General features: G+C 38.7%; 1 long non-coding RNA gene across 1 annotated transcript in view; it reads right to left on the reverse strand.

The window, feature by feature from the left end:
* Positions 1-17,611, reverse strand: part of LOC144994924 (uncharacterized) — a 591,488-nt gene that overhangs the window by 555,722 nt on the left and 18,155 nt on the right. The window lies entirely within an intron of this gene.

The following is a 17,611-nucleotide window of genomic DNA, read 5'->3' on the forward strand; positions in this document are numbered from 1 at the left end:
TCAGCACCTTGATAAAGACTATTCCAAACATGTCTACAGAATTGAACCTGTAGATCTTCTGTTTAGAGGTTGACCGCTCCATCACAGCTGTCTCAAAAGTAGACTTTACAGCAGCAAATCAGACAAAAGCCACATCAATTCAATTCAGTTTTATGGATATAGCTCAATATTACAACAGCTGTCTCGACGGGCTTCACCGACAGAGTGGCTACAAAGCTAAAGTCTGATGTCAACCTGAAACAAAGTGTGTGCTCAACATGAAAAAGCTTCATAAACTGCAGTTCTGTTTACTGCAGGTGGTTTTCTACAATAGAAAAATGGGGATGTCCTGATTCGATCGTGTGATCAGAAACCGGGCTCGTTCAGACTATCTGAATTGGATGTTGCATCCAGATCAGGATTGCATATTTATTTTATTCTTATGATCAGTGCTATATATATTTTAAGCAAATTATTACAGATAAATACTCCACTAGAAATCACAAAAAGTGAAGCTGAGTGGGAGACACCCAGAGCTTAACTAGTAAGAATTTCTAATTGTATTATCTACAATTACAAAACTATTAAGCTATGTTTTGTTTCTTTATGGACTTTAAATGCATGACTCAAGTGAAGGTGCAGACAGACAAGCAGTTTAGCTTAACGAATCAGATTCAATAAAGTAGGGTAAAAGTTAATCAAATAAAAATCTAAGCTGCCTTTTCAATTAGCTTCACAATCCTGGCTGTAGTTTGAGGAGTGGATCATTCTATCCATGCTGCACTGATCTTTAGTAAGTTCTCAAGCAAATTTGCCGTGTAGGTAAGACGCTCACACAGGAGTGATGTCATCCATAAAATTAATAAGACCTTATTGGTGTAAGGCCACAAAAGGCAGAATATACTGTACGTGAGAGATGGAGAGGACGGAGGTGAAGCAGTGAGATGAGACTGAAAGACAAATTAGTGCCGTTTTACCCCCTAAGGACACATTGAGACAGGTTATTTTGATTTGCACCGGGGCTTTTTTGGAGGTGCAGGTACTTGTACTCCGAGAGCCACTTCTTCTATGGATCTTGTTACGACCTGCTCTGACCTCACTGTGGAGGTGTGGAAAGTCAGGTAAGTTTGAGCATTCTTGCATTGATTTCCAACCGAAATGGCAATGAGAGATGAACGATTGAGCGCAGGATGATTGATGAGCACAGGAGTCAATGACACTCCGGCGAGAAGCCGTGACTCACAGCATCCTTTTTCAGTCCCTGTATTAAAAGATTTCCACTTCATCTGAGCTTCTTTTCATTATTCCCAACAAGTGCCGGGGCTGTCTTACAAATCTAAAACAAACGATTGTGTTGAATAATGGATAATAATAAATAAACATGAGTGAAGCAGGAAAACAAAGTGGACAGAAAACGCTGAAAGTTAGATGACTGCTACAGATGGAGGGAATGCTGGAATACAGAGGCGACACCTGAAGCTCTTTTCATGCACATCTTTTTTTGCCTCAGTCAAACTTTCGCACAACAACTTGTAACTAGTTAAAATCTTTTACAGCTTTATCATAAAGAAAGAATAGCTTCTACACAAAAGTGGCAATAATTAACTGTCCTTCTAATTATATCTAACTTTCCAAATAATAGGGTGTATATGGTGGAGTACTGAGTGACCATTTAAAAAGCTCAAATCCGGCCAGAAAAGAAGGACACATCCTGAATTTCTAAAACAGAAAGCTGTAGGGAACAAGTTACAAGAGCTGAACGAATCCTCTTGAGAACCAGCCCAATTATTCGAGTTCCATGTAATCTCAACTTTGTCTTCCCAAGAATTCAAAGTACCCAAACACAAGATATCAATGAAAAAGCCATGATTTCCTGTTTTATACACATTAGTACTTAGTAGAGTATTTCAAATGAGTCAAATGACCTAAACCAAAAACAAATGTCCACTACAGAGAGCATAAACTAATAGATTGGTTCTCAGGAGGATAAGAATTGAAATGTGAAATATGATTCATTTGCAATTTCATGATAAATGCCTGAATTTGGTGTGCCTGAATCCATCCAAAAACAGTCTAGCCTTTGACAATTCTCTGCCCATTTTTTCACTATGGTTAGAATCCTTTGATTAGCGTCATTAGTAAAATGGCTCAGGTGGTTGAGCAGGTTGGCCAATCAAAAGATGGCTGGTTTGATCCCCACTCCCTCCAGCCAAGACTTTAACCTGGGAAGGTGAAGAACACATCTGACTATTGCAGCGTGTACTGTCAGGGCAGCTGTGGTTACATCAGTAGCTTACAATCACCAAGTACAAATGAGGAGTGAATGAGTAATGGACATACTTTACAGACCAAAAGTTTGGACACACCTCATTTAAAGAGTTTTCTTTATTTTCATGACTATGAAAATTGTAGATTCACACTGAAAGCATCAAAACTATGCATAAACATATGTGCAGACATCTAACATAAGTGTGATTTCTTGCCATATAAATGGGGTTGGGACCATCAGTTGTGTTGTGCAGAAGTCAGGTGGATACACAGCTAAAAGTCATACAGAATAGACCGTTAGAATTTGTATTATGGCAAGAAAAAAGCAGCTAAGTACAGAAAAACGAGTGGCCATCGTTACTTTAAGAAATGAAGGTCAGTCAGTCTAAAAAATTGGGAAAACTTTAAAAGTGTTCCCAAGTGCTCTGCTGGTGACACTTTGGGGATTTATTCCAAACTGAAGGCATACTGAACACGCATGGCTACCATAGCATCTTGCAGCGGCATGCATTTCCATCCGGTTTGCGTTTAGTTGGACCATCACTTATTTTTCACTAGGACAACGACCCCAAACACACCTCCAGGCTGTATAAGGGCTATTTGACCAAGAAGGAGAGTGATGGGGGGCTGCGCCAGATGACCTGGCCTCCACAGTCACCGGACCTGAACCCAGTGGAGATGGTTTGGGGTGAGCTGGACCACAGAGTGAAGGCAAAAGGGCCAACAAGTGCTAAACATCTCTGGGAACTCCTTCAAGACTGTTGGCAAGACCATTTCAGGTGACTACATCTTGAAGCTCATCAAGAGAATGCCAAGAGTGTGCAAAGCAGGAATCAAAACTACTTTGTGACTACTTTGAAGAACCTATAATATGACATATTTTCAGTTGTTTCACACTTTTTTGTTATGTATATAATTCCACATGTGTTAATTCTTAGTTTTGAAGCCTTCAGTGTGAATCTACAATTTTCATAGTCATGAAAATAAAGAAAACTCTTTGAATGAGATGTGTCCAAAGTTTTGGTCTGTAATGTATATTGCTTTGAGCGTCTGGAAAAGCGCAAATAAATTCAAAGCATTATTATAACAATCTGTGCTGCTTTTTGGATCTTCGTGAAATCCACAAAGTGGTCGTTTTTATTTATAACAATGATCAGATTTGATAAGGCTGTAAAACTCCTCACTACACACTTTCTACACTTTTCACAGAGAATTTTCACTCTTCTCTCTTTTGTTTAAACCCTCAAAGTTCAAACCTTTATAGAAAAATAAATCAGAAAAAACAAAGAACTTGTGATCAAAAATTATGGACATTTGGCAAACTGAACACATTCTGTACAAGAGACTAACTGAAAAAGAAGTACAGCCAATTAGAACCCAGAACACAATGTGCTATAAAAGACTAGGAAAAAAGAAAAATAGCACTAAAATAAATCTGCGAGGCAGCGAGACACAAAAGGTGAGCTGCGATGCAACAAGTGACCGTCCTTTCTTGTTTGCAAACTAGATTTTGCAAATAAATTATTATTTGCAACGATTTGGTTCTCCCTCTTTTAGCTTAAAGTTATGTTTAACCTATTAAAGGGCCTATATTATGCTTTTATTCAGCCTTTCAGAGTAAACTATATCCATATATATGATCATATATTACCTTTGGCACACTAAAGACTTTTTTTATATAAATTGGAGTTAATTTTGCAGTTCATTTTCCTACCTGGGAGTCAAACAACTTGATCTCTGAGACTCCACCTTTTGCTCCTTGGGGTTCTTGCCCATTTCATGACGTCAACATGGAGGCGGCTTCGGCAGCGTGTCTGTGTTTCCCCCACAAAAAGAAAAACTTTTGCAAAGATGGATGTGCATATTGTGCATAGAAAAGGAAAGCGTTTTTGTCAATCAGCGCTAGCTCCATGATGAAAGGGGTGAAGCTGACAGCGCACTCTTCCTGGAAGGGGCTGTTCCTCACTTTGTGATGACAATATGAAAGCCTTGTTTAACCACTTGTTTAATGGATTTGGAGAGGCTGATGTTTAGAGGGTTTCAGATTCGTGAATGGATCAAAATACCGCTATGGGGTTGTTTTCCAGAAGGAATTAACGTTATGAATACACTTACAAGCTCAAAAAGTTAATTTTGCATGATAAGAAATCTTCAACGGTGAATCAGCCGATTCTGACAAGGAACACAGTCGCTTCTCTCCATGACAGAATCAGCTGATGTACTTTGATTGTGTAATCGGTTGAAAAGTTAGTAAGTTCAAAGAACGTCAACACTGGAGCTAAAGCTCCGGTGTTAAAGGGTTAAAGGCTTACTATGAATTCACTGCCTCACACTTGCTACCATTTTAAACTAGCAAATTTAATATATTAATTTTTATCTTTCACATTGCATCACATTTTTATCATCTAACCATCATCTCAACTCGTTTTTTTGGTTCTGTAATAGGTCAACGTGGCCTGCCTGGCACAGGGAGAGAGTGGAGCCTGTCCAGTTGGGTTGGACGTTTTCCGTTTGGCATATTGTGTCTGACTGGATTGTCCACCTCTAGACCCTCTGGACGAGTGTTGACAACTTCAGGTGTAAAAATTCCTTCTTTTCCTTCTCAGTAATCACCTTAACAGATCTAGTAGCCAATTCTTTGATTGCTGCATCTTGAGGTCCCCATTTACTGTTAATCCTGACACACACAACATCTTCTCGGTGAAGTGAACACAATTGTTAAGCTTTCTTATTATAGCATTTGCTTTACCTTAGGCAGTTTGCTGCAAAAACACAAACTTCTAGCAGATGTTCAGCTGAGAACATTCATGAGTCTTCTTTCACTTTCGGCTTCTCCTATCAGGGGTCGCCACAGCGAAACAACCCTCCCCTGAGGATGAGTCGCAAGGTTAACTTGGCAATGTTTTTACGCCGGATGCCCTTCCTGACGCAACCCTCTCAATCCAACCGGGCTTGGGACCGGCACAGCAGCAGAGAAGGGAATAGGGAGCAGCCCGGATTCGAACCTTGGTTTCACGGACGGAAGGCGCCGCAAACCAGCACGAGCTAAACTGGGAGTCGGTGGGCAATTCCTGTTTGGCATGCCAGGGCAGAGGGGGATCGCTCAGTCCAGTTCTGATGTACAGTCGATGGCTTATGTTAGTGTTTACTGGTTCCCTCTTGGTAACATGTACTGACTGCAAGTACACCCTTTTCCATTTTAGAGAAAATCTTTATAAGCTATAGCAGAAAAACTTTTTAAAAACTTCTTGTGGAGGAAGTTTTTTTTTTTTTTTCAAGTTTAAGATGTCTCGCTTCTTATCCAAGAGGCTTTTTCCATTCTGAATTGAAAAAGAGAATTAAGCTTCCAGCGACTCGAGCACTAAATACAACGCATCGAAATCAAATAAAGACCGTTTATTTGTTTCTTCTATTTTATCCTCCTAGTTAACAAGTTCCAGTGGGGTCTGTCATGTGAGAGGTTATAATGATGGTTGGGTTTATAAATGGATTAATTTAATTGCTCCTCATTTTGAAAATGAAATATTGATCCATCAAATCCATGAATCGATTTTCATTTGAAGCAGTTATTTAGTGTTATGTTTGGAAAGGAGAAGCCACAAGACAAAGAACCTTATTCTGAATTATTAGGGTGTAAACAGACTGGAACATTTTTTTAAATTCTTTAATTGTGTCCAGATCTGTTCCCGTTTCAAACAAAAGCTTGTAAACAAAACCACATGGGGCAAAGCAACTAGAGGCAGAAATGATTAATTCATTCATCTTCTAATCCGTTTTTCCCTTTTGGGGTCACAGGGCTGCTGGAGCCTATCCCGGCCACTTGTGGGTGAAGGCAGGGGACACCCTGGACAGATCGTCAGTCTGTCGCAGGGTAGAGTGTCCGCAATCACACACCCATGCATTTTCACATTCACACCTAGGGAGAATTTAGAGTGACCAATTGACCTATGAAACATGTTTTTGGACGGTGGGAGGAAGCCGGAGTCCCCAGAGAGAACCCACGCATGCACGGGGAGAACATGCAAACACAGAAAGGTCCCCCATTGATGTTCTGGTCCCCCAGCCGGGACTTAAACCAGGGGCCTTCTTGCTGTGAGGCAAGAGCGCTAACCACTGCGCCACCGTGCAGCCATGCAGAAATTATGGAAGCTCAATTATTCAACCTTTTCACTGACCAGTTTTGAACGTCTGCTTCAATGACGGGTATAACACAGGTACCCTGATAAGTGTTTATGACGTATAGATTGTCAGTAAAAAAAAAAGCAGTGTGAGAAGCAATGTGGATCACGTTAGAAGTTGTTTTAATGAGTCTGCATTCACCCGACCACATTTCAATGAGTTGCTGTCTTATCGTCATGGTTGCTACCTTCCTAATCTGTTTGCATGGGCATAATGCCCGGCTGCGTATTCACAAAGAGTATTCAGACTGAGGAATCTCAGAGCCAACCCGATTGGAAACAAACCGAGCCCCCCTCCAAAGATGAGTCAGAGAGCAGTCCCCGTTACCGGACCAGGGTCCACTGGGGTATATTCAGACTAAAAATCTGTTCTGGATTATCGGGGCAAACGAAAAAAAAAAATGTTTGGACAGAACATTTGAATATTGTTTGTGGAAAACTAAGCCAGTAGTAATTAAATTAATATGGATTAAATAGTTTGGCAGTGATAACCATCTGTTCCAAATAAATCAGTCTGTTTTGTAACATTTATATTCCTTTGAAACATGTGCCTTTAACCATTCAGTGACTCAAGGGTCTTTGGGGCTTCGTTATCAGGGAGGCTGTGCTGTGAACTCATGCATTGTGATGCCAGTTTATGGTGCGACACAGAACAATGAAATGAAATTCATGCGAGTGTAAAAGTCCTAACAAAAAACACTTTATGAGCCCACAAAATCCGTCATGACCTGTTCTGGCATCTAAACTCACACCCCTCAGTCATTCCCACCCGTGCCAGTGATACGCCGTGTGACTTAATGAGGCAACTATGGTTTACTGCCCAACTATGCAGTCATTTGAGCACACACACACACACACACACACACACACACACACACGCACAGCTGGGTTTGTAATGGACCAGATGCCATTGGTTTGCATAGAGGGGGAATTAACTTTTGCTCAGCAGCATTAGTGTAACTGATGACTGACATGTCTTTCAAAAACCGCATTTGAACACCAAGTTTTCTGAAAGAACAGCAGGCCGTGTGTGTGCTGCAGTCCACACACTCAGCAAACAACAGGACCAATCATTACTGATCAAATAAAACAGGAGGAACGCTGTAAGAAGGCGTCTGGATGGAAGACCTCTTCAAAAATACGAAATGCGATTTTGTTCGAAATACAGTTTCAGAGGTAAGGTTAATGAAAAACTCCGAAAAGCAAGACAAAACTGTGCTTCCCATAGCTAAAAGGATGATTACAATAGTAACATTTTAAAAATTACTCGACAAAAAATATTTTATTGACTAGTTCTCTGCAGCTCTCTGAAACTGCAGTGCTTCTAAACTGACGATAAAAGTAATTTAAGTGAGAATTTCCTTTTTTTGAGTGAAAGAAATCAAATCCAATTCAATTCTCTGGTTAGAAATGCGTTTTCAAAGGATATTCCTACTTCATGATGCGTTTCTACAACAATCCAGCTCTGAAACAAATAAACAGCCGTACCCCAGCTTGGCTTAAGCCATCTGCTTTGTGTGCTTTTTGTTCTGAAAAAAGAGACATTTTCCTAACATGACCTAATAGATCATGTCAGATCTAATAATTGATCTGACATAAGAAATATTCACTGAGACTTCAGAAAATAGAGGGAGTGTACATTCAAAACCACATTTTTGGCAGATCGGCCATAAATAAAACCTCACAAGAACAAACAATTTACTCGTTTTCATAAAACAAAAAAATTATCTTGATTCCACTTGATTAAAATGTTCTGATTTCTGTTTAAAGTGTGACCATTTGTAGTTGCACCTTTGATTGTCTTTAATATTTTTGCTGTCCCTTTGCAGAGTCAAAACATCCGAGTGTTACAAACTTGTGTTGCAGCTCTTTTTTTTTAGGATCAAAGTACGTACATTTCCATGAAGGGTGGAGGGGGAATTGAGCCTTTGGTCCTGTGATCAGAGGTCAACCTCTCTACTTTTGCACCAAATCCAGCCAAGTCAAATATTTCCTCTTCTAGGTTTCTGAAGGAATCCTGAAGAAAGATATTCTTAATCTTGGTTCTGGAAAGGTAAAAGGAAGGATCAAAGTTGGGATCGAGGACAGGAACTTGACTTTTTGTGGTCCAGCTCCTCAAGCTAGCAGTAAAGGTGGAGGGGGTTCTGAGAACCAGAAGTTTAAAAACTTGAGCTTTGAGTTTATTCTTTTTAATGTAAAAAAAAAAAAACTGTTTTAAAAAGAGAATTATAAAGGCAGTTTTCACAGTTTGACCTTTATACTGATGCAAAGTGACATTAATAAATTATCTTCTAAAGAAAATAAATACATTTCTACTATAAACATTCCTCATGGAATGTGCGTTTGCTCTTCGGTTAAGCAGTTAATTAGAAAGTATCTAATTTAGCAGAAAAGATCCAATTAAAACAAAAGCTTTGAGAAGATTAAACATGTGATTCAAGTTTTTTTTTATTTTGAGGTGAAAGCTAATATTTTGTTTTCTTAATTTCCTCGTGCTGGGACTCCAACGGTGAGGGGAGCCTGGGAGCAGATGAAAACCAGCAGGGGGAATCTGCTGGATCTTTCTGTAAGCTGCTGGATAAAAAGCAGCAGCATCCAAAAATGTCAGCGCAAATTAGAGGAGTGTTAAGCCTGAAACAAAATAAAAGAAATAGGAAAAGAGAAAAAAAAAGCACAAAGTGGAAGATCTAAAGCAGAAAAGTTTGAAACATTCAAGCAGGAACGGATTATTAAACAAAAAGCAGAAAAACAAAAATGACAGAGTGGGGGAAAAATGTTTTTTGAAGGGCTCAGAATACAAAATATACAACCACCTCAGCGGATTTTTTTTTCTTGCTTTAAAAAGTCATGTCAAGACGAATTAATCTAAAATTTGAGTATCTTAACCTCCAACTTTTTTTCCATAGAGGATATTTCTAAATCGGAATATCTCCCAACACTGCATATCCCCAAATGTACCCTTTTTGGTATCTGCAGAGGAAATTTGGAGCTTTTTAGTGACACCAGATGTGAAGAGTTGGGGCTCTGGGGATTGTAGTTTTGGTGACTTTAAAAAAAAAAAAAAAAAAACTTTTTGCATAGAACAGTTTTTATATCGATATTAAAAAAAAAATTCAGCTAAAAACCTTACAATGGAAGTTTTTTTGAGTTATATTTGAAATAAAAATGCATTTCTTAATTGAAAATTCAATGCAATTTGAAAATACATTTTGCAATTTAGAATTCAATATTGACATTTACAATTCAATATGACAAATTTAAAAATAAAGTATTAAAAACAAAATCAATTGTATTTTAAATTGTGATGGGTTTTTGGGGGTTACAATTTATAATTCAATACAAAAATGGGACATTTCAATAAATGGTTTGCTTTAAATTCATTTTAAAGTAATCTGTTGCAGTGTAAAATGCTATGCTCTGTGTCAAAATTTTAAATGAAATTTTCAGTAATGGGAATGTAAAACAGCGCCCCCTGGTGTAATCATTTTCATTTGCATAGCTTTGCGTTTTAGGTCTCAAAATTCAAATTGAAATGCAAACTGTCAGAAGCTCATCAGGCTGTGGATGGAAGTTCCTGTTAAGGTTTTCTTCTCTCACCATATTTTTGTGTCTATTGACTTAAATATATGTATGAATCAAACTTTAGTTATGATTTACAATTAAATAAATACATTTTTATGGGAAGCAGCACCCTCTTGTTTGTTACAGGTTTTGTTTTGTCTGAGAATTTGTATTAACATAAAATGTAAAAAAAAAATTAATTGGACAATATCTTTTTTCTCTGGTACCCGGGACGATATGTGAACCATAGACCGTATATGAGAACTGGACTGAGTCAGTGTGATGTCATCCATAGAAAACCATTTACTTCTGGCTTCAACGAAGCCTGTTTTTTTATCGTGATACGGACATCATCGCCCTGTTGGAGCCAGAAATTGTCAGTAGGCAGTGATTGGTCCTAGTCGGACTGAGTCAATGTTTCTATGGCAACCCTCGTCACCCATCAGGAGTGAGCTTGTTGGAAGTCCACGTCCCTCCCACTTGAAAACGCACTTCACTAAATCTTTCAAATGTTTTGGAACATAGGGGCCGCATACTTTTAATCGAGGCATCTGATTGGTCAGATTATAACTGGGGGAGGGGTCCTTGCAGCGCCACCTACCAGACAAAGTGATGAGGAAGACGAGCTTTTCCTCTCTAAAAGATGGAGCAAAATGCAGTTTGGCGACTCAGCCTGAAGGCACACAACTCATGTTTTCACTTTCTAAGCTTTTGTGCCCCCCCCCCCTTTTTTTTAATACCCCAGTGTTTTCTTCCTTCCAGTGTCTCTCCTTCCTCTCATCCGTTGACTCTAATTTCTCTGGCAGCGGTTGCCAGGGTAACTGACATTAATTCATACGGCCATCGATTCAGTGCTCAGCTTATTGCTATTTACCTCCGCAAGCCTCTTTATGTTTGTGCATCCAAAACCTGCATGTGTGCAGGAGCTTCAAACTTTTGTCAACTTTGATTAGTGCCTGGCTTTTTTTGTTTTGTTTTGGGGGTTTTTAATACTCACACAACTCAGATTTTGGAGTGGCAGCCTAATCAGTTGGTGTTGTTACGGTATGAAACTGTTTTGATGATAGTTTCGGGGGAGGGAAGGGGGGGGGCAACAAGTAAAAGGAGGATGAAATGTGGGATGGAGCAAAGGGAGAAAGTAATCAGCCCACACATGTGTAAGGTCACAGCATAGTACACAAACACACAAAAGACACCTCCCCTCCTTTGCATCTTCCTCTAACACACACACACCTGACTTCATTATCTGCAATCAGGATGTCAGCAGCAGCAACCATGGTAACAAGTTGAGAGGAAGAGAAAGACTGTTGAGATTCACAGCCACTTCACACCAACGCAGCATCATTAATGTCATTTAACTCACCCCTCGGTGACACTTTCTATCTACCCATCTGTTTTCCCCGAGTCGCTCCCCTGTCTCCCCCTGCGTTCCTCCTCCTCCTATACGTTTCACTTTTTCCACCCACCCATCTGTGTCACGCTCTCTCCGAGTCTGGATTTTAGCCTTTGCGGAGGACTCACAATACCTAGTTACTTCCTGCGATGTGTGTGTGTGTGTGTGTCTGGGTGCGTTAGAGCATGCCAGACCCCCATCCTGCAGCCTCATTACGGCACAGCTGCAGCACGCAGCTGCACCGGAGTCACCATCAGGGGCGATTACAGACATTTATGGGTGCGTTTGCAGTGATGCAGGAAAAATGACAGATTGCTGCGGTGCAGCACCTTGACCGGAGCAGCCCGTCCATCCTACAGGTCATCTGGTTTATGGCTTCAGAGGGTGCCTGCTTTGCTGTAATGGGTTGTTAGAAATGTGCAACGATGATGTCAGATGATGCTCTGCTTTAGGGGTGAACGAGCTGGCATTTTTATCAAAAGACACAAATTCCCTTTACTGAAATATTTCTGCAGACTGAGCTTCTGCACTCCATCAGCCTCATCAGGACTCCTTGAATGTGCAACATAAGAAAACCATTTGAATTTTAATTTAAACCCTTTGGGTTTTCTTTTTTAAATGGACCATTTTCTTGGTATTTGTTGCTATGTTTTCTAAATACAGAATCTTAAATTAAGTATGTATAAGTCATTCTAAGTATTATTTTCATCTAAATTGTGTGAAGTGCACGGGCTACCTTTCATTTTTCTTTCTATGATGGCAAAGAGGGAATGCAGACCCTAAAGAAAATGTAGGTTCAAAAAAAGAATGAAACATCAGTGCCATCTGGTGGTCAGAAATGTGCACTTCAAGTATTCGTTTTTCATGGTAAATTTTTTAAAAAAAGTTTGATTTTTTTTAACCAAACAAAGACAGCAAAAAAAGGGAGCCAATTTTCCAGATAAATAATTTTTAACATAAAACCCAAAATTCCTACATTCAGTAAATTTGCTATTTAACCTCAATTTTTGTAGAAATAAAAAAACATCATTCTGATGCATTTATTTTGAAGTCTACTCACTTTTTTTGTTAGGTCTACTCACTTATGTTTAGATAAATGATATCTCATAAATAATTAAGCCACATTAAAAGACTATTTTTTCTTATCGATAGGTTACAATTTGATTGAGTGTGTTTAGTTCAAGCAATTTCAGCAATAAAAAAGGGGGGGGGGGTACATTAAAAATACTTATACTAGGAAAAATAAAGATTTTTTTTAGAAACTTTAACAAATATTTGCACACCAGTATTACTTTTTCAAAAAGGTCTATATAGAATAGAATAGGATTGTCCTCATACAAGGAGTATGACGAAATTTAAAGTTCATTAAAATTCATACAAATGAAAGCTGAACAGAAGCAGTATACACTTACCGGCTACTACTGGACCCCTTTGTGTTTTTCTAATCTTCTATTGTCCCATTTTCCTGATCTCAGCTGACAGGAGTGGAACGCAGTGTGATCTTCTGCTGCTCTTGTCCATCTACCTCAAGGTTGGACATGTTGTGCGTTCAGAGATGCTCTCCTGCAGACCTCGGTTGGAACCAATAGTTGTTTGAGTTCCTGTTGTCTTTCTATCAGCTGGAACCAGGCTGGACATTCTGCTCTGACCTCAAGCATCAACAAGGTATTTCCGCCCATACAACGGCCGCTCACTGGATTTTTTTCTCCGTAAATCCTCAAGATTGGTTGTGGGTGAAAATCCCAGCAGTTTCTGAAACCCTCAGACCAGCCCGTCTGGCACCAACAACCACGTTCAAAGTCACTTCAAGCACCTCTCTTCCTTGTTCTGATGCTCGGTTTGAACTGCAGCAACCGTTGCTGCCATGTGATTGGCTGATTAGAGATTTGAGTTAACGAGCAGTTGGACAGGTGTGCCTCATAAAGGCGCCGGTGAATGTATAGATTTTTTTTTTTTTTAATTTTGATTTATTTCAAGCAATCAGAGCAAGAATAATGCACAAAACAACACAATCAGCAGTTATACATTCATACAAAAAATTAGGACACTTTGACATTAAAATAAAGATTGCTTCCACAGAAAAAGACACTCTCCTCATTAAATGATTTGATTTTTGTTTTTGAAATTGAAAAACACTTTAAAAAAAACGTGTCTGATTTTTGTTGGCTGCTCTTTTGTTAGTTGTTTTAATTTTTTGTCAATTTTAGATATTTTATTGAAAGAAAAAAACGTTTTTTTCTCATTATTATCATAATTAATTTTATCCATATGTGAAAGTAAAGTTCTGATATCCCAGTACGATTATCTTCATCATCATCCTCTGAATCCATGGGAGCCTTTTCATGGATCGTAAACCAGGGATGAAGATCTGCTCAGACCCTGTGACAGCAAACGTTCAGCACTCAGACATTCATTTACGTTTGTTTAGTATAAGAACATTTAAAGGGAGTTTTTTTTTTCAAATGAAAAGATGCAAATCAAGCAGAAAACGGTTACGAAAAATCATCAAGTGGTGAAACTCCGTTTTTGTTGACATGGACTTAGAAAACAAGCGGCGGGTGGTGCTTTAAGAAAAACTATCAAAGAAGGAAATTTATGTAATCTCTCAATGAGAAATCATTCACTGGTTTAAATCTTAAGCAACTATTTGAACACATAACAAAAAATAAATGTTTATGTTTCCACACTTTTGCTGATGAATCTAAGATATTATGTGATTTAATATGAAAATATTTTATTTCAGACTTATGTTTTAAAGGAAAAATAAGACAAGATTCTTCTTTCTCTTTCGGCTTTTTCCTTCAGGGGTCGCCACAGCGAATCATCCTTTTCCACCTCACTCTATCATGAACATCTTCTACCCTAACATTAGCCAACCTGAAGTCCTCTGTTAAGACATCCATATATCTCCTCTCTGGCCATCCTCTTGCCCTCCAAAAAACAAAAAAACAACTACAGTTCTTCTAATCCTGAGTTTCTGTAATTCACGGTTCACACCAAAAGTCCTCTAAATGTAATTTATTAGGATCCCAAATTGTTAAGTCTGTATTCCAACGAAAAAGAAATAAGGAATAGTTGATTTTGCTGCTTCCGAGCCCCTAAAAACAGAGAAAACAGCAGACAAAATGTTTTTTGAGGAGTGAATTCTATGTCCTATAGCAGGAGAGAAGACAGAAAACAGGACATGTTCGGTAAATCTGACATTTTTCTAAGGAAAACGATGCGTGGAAACCTTTTCACTTCTGTGGAAAGGTTGGAGTTTCTGGGTAAACTGCAGCAAACAGATCTGAATCTGAATGAGCAGAGTTTCACATTCAAAGAAGCTTCTTTGTCTTATCATTTTAGAGTGAAATTAAAAAGATGAAAAAAACAGACAAGCTGCACCAAAACCTCTTCCTGTTCTGCAGCTGGAAAAACCAGGAAGTAACAGAAATGCCTAGAGCAAATATTAAATATAATACACTTTATTTATATTTTTGTGGCAATTAACACAATTATTTATTAAACAAAGCTTGTGAATATTTGCAATACTTCAATTATAACTATATTATATTTCAAATAAATTACTTTTAACAGCACAACAGACAAGTTCCTTTCAAAATAAAATGCATCCTGTGTCAAGTAAGATCCTGTTGCAGCTGATTTTCAATTAAACTTTAAGAACTTTTCCTCTGAACAGCAACTAGACATAAGATTAGAATTTGACCTAAAATTCATTCTAATAAGAAAACACTCTAACAACAGATCAAATTCTTTACCATCATTATGCTCAGTTTTCTCACAAACTCTCAATGCCCCTAGAGGCATTTATTATTTTTACTCCTGTAAGACCAAAAATCTAAAAAGGAACAACAAATTCTATTAATTCAAACTGTTTGCATTTTTGTTTTTAAAGCCAAAGAATCAAAACGGAGGAATAAATGTGGCTCCGGAGCCGGAGGTTGCAGACCCCTGGTCTACAGATATGAAGGACGTCTTTTAGCAGAGCATCAATAGAGGAAAAAACGATAATTTCTAATGGCTTTACAGTCACAAACATCCAGTTTTAGGACGTTAAACAAGGTTTGGATCATTTCCTGTAAAAGATGTCAAACGGGGCAGGAGTGATCCTCCAGGGTTTGACCTTTTTCACTGACCTCCAACACTTCCAGGTCAGATGTGAGGATGCAGCAGGACAAAAGGATCTCTGCTGCTCTCTGGCTGTTCCAGGTTTGACCTCTCTGTGTTTTTCTCCTGAAGACTGTTTTTGACAGTGTTTTGTAAATTCAACAGACATCAGCTTGCTCCTTTAAAAAACAGTTTTAATTTTGTTTTCACAAGTTAGTTAAGTCCTTTTGCTATATTTCATTAAAAATAAAATCAAAAGCATAAGGATATGAGAAATGAAAGGAAATCAGCATTTGTCTGCCCTTTGGCTCTTTAAACAGCACCTCTATTTCTGTTAAATTGATAAAATGGATATAGATGAAACTTTAGTTTTGATTATAAATAAATAGAAGAAACTGGAACCTTTTCCCACCCCCTCAGTTCTGTCCTGGAGCCTTTTTCTCAGACATCCAAATGTGTCCACTAGGGGGCAACAAAAACAACCTTTCAGGCTGTTTTGGAGTTTTTGCTTAAAGAATCAGAATCAAAATTTTTTAGAAACTTTTCCACTTTTTTCCCAGCAGCTCTTTTCTAATAAATATTAGAAATAGATAATACCAAAAACTGTTCAGTAAAAAAAGATGAATATTTCAGAGATGAGATGAGTATTGCACACATGGAATGAGTATTGCATCAAAGTGAAACCAGAGCATAGTCAGTTGTCGACTGTGTAGTGACAGGGGACTAGTGGCTTATGTTAAGACGCTGTGTGTGTGTGTGGGGGGGGTGGACCTCTCAGTCTGTTCATGTGGGTTCTGATGCTCCTCTATCTCTTTCCAGAGGGAAGAGGTACAAACAGTTGGTGTCCCACCCAGTCCTGTAGTGCTGAGGAAGCCTCTTCGGTCCATACCTGAACTGTTTTAGTGGTTGGTTTGGTCCTGCAGATCAGAGGTCTGAATGTGGCGGTTAGATCCACAGAGATGTGATCCGACATGCCCAGGTGAGGAGCTGCTGCCGCCTTGTATGCACCTGGGATATTGCAGTAGGCTTGATCCAGTTGTCTCTGGTGGGAAAGTGTATAAACTTCTGAAATTTGGGGGGGAAACTGCTTTGAGTTCCACGTGTTTAAAGTCTCCTGCCACAATCACAGCTGCTTCTGAGTTGGAGTTCATCTGCCTGCTGATCACACAGTAGAGCTCCATTGAAGGAGAAGCAATCTGTTCAACTTTCAGGATAAAAGCAGCAATAAGGGAAAAATTAAAATAAAAAACGTACAAAACAATAAGAACTTAAAGAATTTACGAAAAAAGTTTGTTTTTTTAAAAAAAAAAGGTTTTCTTATTTTTTTTGTTATACACAGCTTAAGGTTGAAGATATGTTTTTCCATATTCCAAGTGTTTGTATGTTAAATTTTCAGTGTTTGTGAATATTTTTAGGATTGTTAATCAATAAATGTAGGAATTTCTGCATCTGAAAATAAGGCACTAGTGAACAGAAAACATAAATCCAAAGTAGATGTGAAACCTTAGTAAATAAAATGTAAAATTATTTTTATTTTATGTCTATAATACTCTTTCAGATAATATTTTTGTATATATTTATCGTGGTATACTATAAAGTATTTGCAGTGGGTATTTTTCCACACCAGGTGGCAGATTTGTTAGATGAAGGTAGGAAACTGCAGTTCCATCTTTGAACACTAGGTGGCATCAGAGAAAACTCAAATTGCCGACCTTTCAGCTCCATGTAAACAAGTCTCATTTCTAAGTTTCAAAGGCTATTGCGCCATTAGGGGGAGATGTAAAAAAGGGGAAATATAAGGGGGGGGGGGAACTAGAGACTTCACCACGGCAAAGGGCAGGAGCCTTTACGGCTGGTGTTTGGCAGTTGTCAGGACATCTGCGGAGACAAACCGGAAGCAGAGAGAGAAGTGAGAGCAGTAACTGAAACTGAAACGGCAGCCGCTTTGGTTAAACTGAATGAGCCTTGCGTGGCACACAGCCACATCTAGAAGCTTTTACTGAAAAGCCAAAGCGCACAAAGCCGCAAAACCTGCCATTCTTGTACATGTGTTGACCTGCACACCTCAGCGGCACCTCTAACCAGACGGCTCTTTCCAACCGTTTCAGAGGACTTTGCTTTTACT

This window comes from Oryzias latipes, chromosome 10 (assembly GCF_053564925.1).
Source record: "Oryzias latipes strain Hd-rR chromosome 10, Olatipes_Hd-rR_3.1".
Lineage (NCBI taxonomy): Eukaryota > Metazoa > Chordata > Actinopteri > Beloniformes > Adrianichthyidae > Oryzias > Oryzias latipes.